The sequence below is a fragment of the Lactuca virosa genome, chromosome 1 (assembly GCF_052849685.1).
Source record: "Lactuca virosa cultivar CGN04683 chromosome 1, Lactuca_virosa_CGN04683_v6, whole genome shotgun sequence".
NCBI classification, from domain to species: domain Eukaryota; kingdom Viridiplantae; phylum Streptophyta; class Magnoliopsida; order Asterales; family Asteraceae; genus Lactuca; species Lactuca virosa.
The window spans coordinates 181,101,279-181,104,392 of NC_136426.1; the positions used below are offsets into that span (position 1 = coordinate 181,101,279).

Below are 3,114 nucleotides of genomic sequence, written 5' to 3' on the forward strand. Positions count from 1 at the left end.
ACACCCCGATTTATTATTAATTATTGTCATGAGACTTGTTTACATGTGTTTGTATTCTAGTGTTTGTGTATAACTTTTATGTGCTTATATGTTGAAGACAAACTATTGTAGGAGAATCCGATGATGATATAAACGGAGGCCATCATTATTATGGATGTTGGAGATGCTGGATGCATTAATGTTTGTCGTCCTTTGTTGATCCATGTATGAATATCATGGGATGTATGCTTTTTCTTGTCCTAAATAACTAGGATATATTTGACAATGTGTTTGTTTTTAATATTTGTCAATTTATTACATCTTTTATTTTCTTATTGCTGTTAAATGTTTTGTGTTTTGTTATTACAATATGTGGTTGTTAACAGTTTAAAGTTTCATATTGTTAAAAAATCATCAGATTTACCACTTGTTGTCGCAAAAAAACTATACTATACAAGTCGAGTGCTTCTATTTTCCACTTTCGATTGATAGACAAATAAGAGTTTGAGAGTGAATTGAGTGACAATTTGTTGACTTAATACAGATATTAATATGTTTATTTACTGCATGTTTTTATCTACAACTTTACTTAGTCTAGAGTGTTTGAATAAGTCCAAGTTACCTTGGTTAGTGGTCCCTATATTTAAGCTTACACGATAGGTTTTTTCTTTTATGTTAGACATTTCTTTTTCTAACTTAAATAGAAAGCAAATTGTACGTTGGCATGAATTCCCTTTTCGGTTTTCCATGAATGATGGCGCAATTTTGCCTCACTGTGAATACTTCTTTTGTGTTTCCTGTTAATTACCACTAGTTAAAGTTTTTTTTATCCTTTATGCAAATTCCAACATTTGGTATTAGAGCACAACGTGCATGCCCAAGTATCAACCCTGTGTGTTGAAGATGACAGGAAACAACAACAACGAGAAGGAGGGGCAAATCACACTCCACTACCCTATGTTGTCTGGGCTATAAAAATGAAGGTGTTCATGCAAGATCAAAGAGTTTGGGATGTAGTTGAGCGAAGAACAGAAAAAACAGTGGTAAAAATGAAGAAAGACAAGATGGCTTTAGCAACCATCTACCAAGGCATTCCAGAAGACATGTTGATGTCGTTGGCGGAGAAGCAAACAACAAAAGAATTATGAGATGTGTTGAAGACAAGGTTTTTAGGGGGTAGATAGAGTAAAGACAATAAGAATCCAAACTTTAAAGGCAAAGTTTGAAGCCTTGAGCATGAAAGATACGAAGGTTGTAGATCAATTCATTGTGAAAGTGAGTAACAGCGTGAGTAATATTCGTACCTCGGGTGGAACTGTTGAAGAATCATATGTGGTGAAGAAATTACTACGAGCCATGCCACCCAAATTCCTTCAAATTGCTTCAACCTTAGAGCAATTTGGTGATTTGGATATGATGACAGTTCAAGAAGTGATAGGGAGGTTGAAGGCTCATGAAGAACGGAAGAAAGGGCCCAGTGAAAATGATGAAAGAAAAATCCTTTTGACCCACCAGGAATGGTCTGAAAAAAACAAGAAGAAGACAGAAGATTTTGGATTAGGTGTCTAAGCCCAAAACTATAATTGGTTTGTACTTGCTTTGACAGTAGCATGGTCCTTTTCGGTTGCCTTCACTTTAGCAAATTGACAGGATGATTTTTGGAGAGAGAGGTTGAATTTATTATTTGGAATAATAAATTGATTTATTAATGTATTATGAGAATAATGTATTAATTAAAAATCATGTTATTTAATTAGTATTTAATCATAATTTAATTTGGAATTAATTTCGGGATTAAAGGAACTAATTAAAGGAACATGGGATTTTTTGCAAATCACCGATAATTGTGAAACTAGGCTACTGGACTCCTTAGAATGGAGTGGACGAAAATTATAGGAGGCCATATAAGATTTTTGTCCAAGGCTCCTTAAGGAGAATCTATAGGCTGCTTAATCCTTAAGTAGGAAGCTAAGCTTTCCTCCAACAAACCCTAGCAGCCTCAACTATATAAAGACCCCACCACTTAGGAATTTCATCCTATGCTTGCTAAGAGAAACCCTAGCTGAAATTCTAAGTGCATTCCCTCCTCTCTTCTCTCATCCTTTTGCTACAAGTGTTTGTAAGCCATTAGAGGTGCAACATTTGAGGCACTTGCTTTCAAGAGTCAAGGATCTACAAGGTTTCTTGTTATTACTATATAAAAAGTACGGTAAACATCAAAACCCTTTTTATTATGTAATTTTCAAAATTATATATGCTAGATATAAGGTTTTGCTTTGGTATTCCATTTGCATGTTCAACTAGTGAAAAACATAGATCCAAAGCAATTAAGGTTGCCTTAACACACAGGTTGTAGTCATTTTCAAAACCCATAAGTGGTATCAGAGCCTAGGATGTTTTTGTTGGATTACGTGTCTAAGCCCATAACTATAATTGGTATGTACTTGATTTGATTATGAGCATGGTCCTTTTGGGTTGCCTTCACTCATGTAGTTTGACAGGATGACAAGTGGAGAGAGAGTAGGATTTTTTATATGAATAATAAATTGGTACTCAAAATGATTTTATTAATATATTATAAGATTAATATATTATTTGGAAATCATATTATTAATTAGTGATTAATCAGAAATTAATTTAATATTAGTTTTGGGATTAAAGGAACTGATTGATAATGGAGGGGCAGTTTTGCAAATTATTGATACTTGGAAAACTGGGCTTAGGACTCCTGGTAAGTGGAATGGACGAAATTTATGGGTAACCCCTTATGATTTTGTCCAAAGGCTTACTAAGGAGGTCCATGGATTGCTTTGGGCTTAAGTTAGGAACTAGGGTTTCCTTATTCAAGTCCAACTTAAAGGTTAAGAAACCTAACCCTATATAAACCCCCTAACCCTAAGGAAATCGGCCTATGCACTCTTGATTGAAGCCCTAGCCAATTTTCAACCTCTTTCCTTCTCATTCTTTGCATTGAGTGTTTGTGACTCCATTAGAGGTGCAACACTTGGGGCACTAAGCTTTCAAGAGTCAAGGTGGTTCTTGTTATTACTACATAACAAGTGAGGTAACTTCATAACCCTAATTTATATGTGAATTTCGAACTGTATATGCTAGAATTAGGGTTATTGCTTTGGT

General features: G+C 34.6%; 1 long non-coding RNA gene across 1 annotated transcript in view; it reads left to right on the forward strand.

The window, feature by feature from the left end:
- Nucleotides 1-314, forward strand: part of LOC145162258 (uncharacterized) — a 3,586-nt gene extending 3,272 nt beyond the window's left edge. Inside the window, exon 2 of the long non-coding RNA XR_013738989.1 lies at nucleotides 112-314. This is a non-coding gene — a long non-coding RNA (uncharacterized LOC145162258). The remainder of the gene's footprint in view (nucleotides 1-111) is intronic.
- Nucleotides 315-3,114: the final 2,800 nt, after the last annotated feature.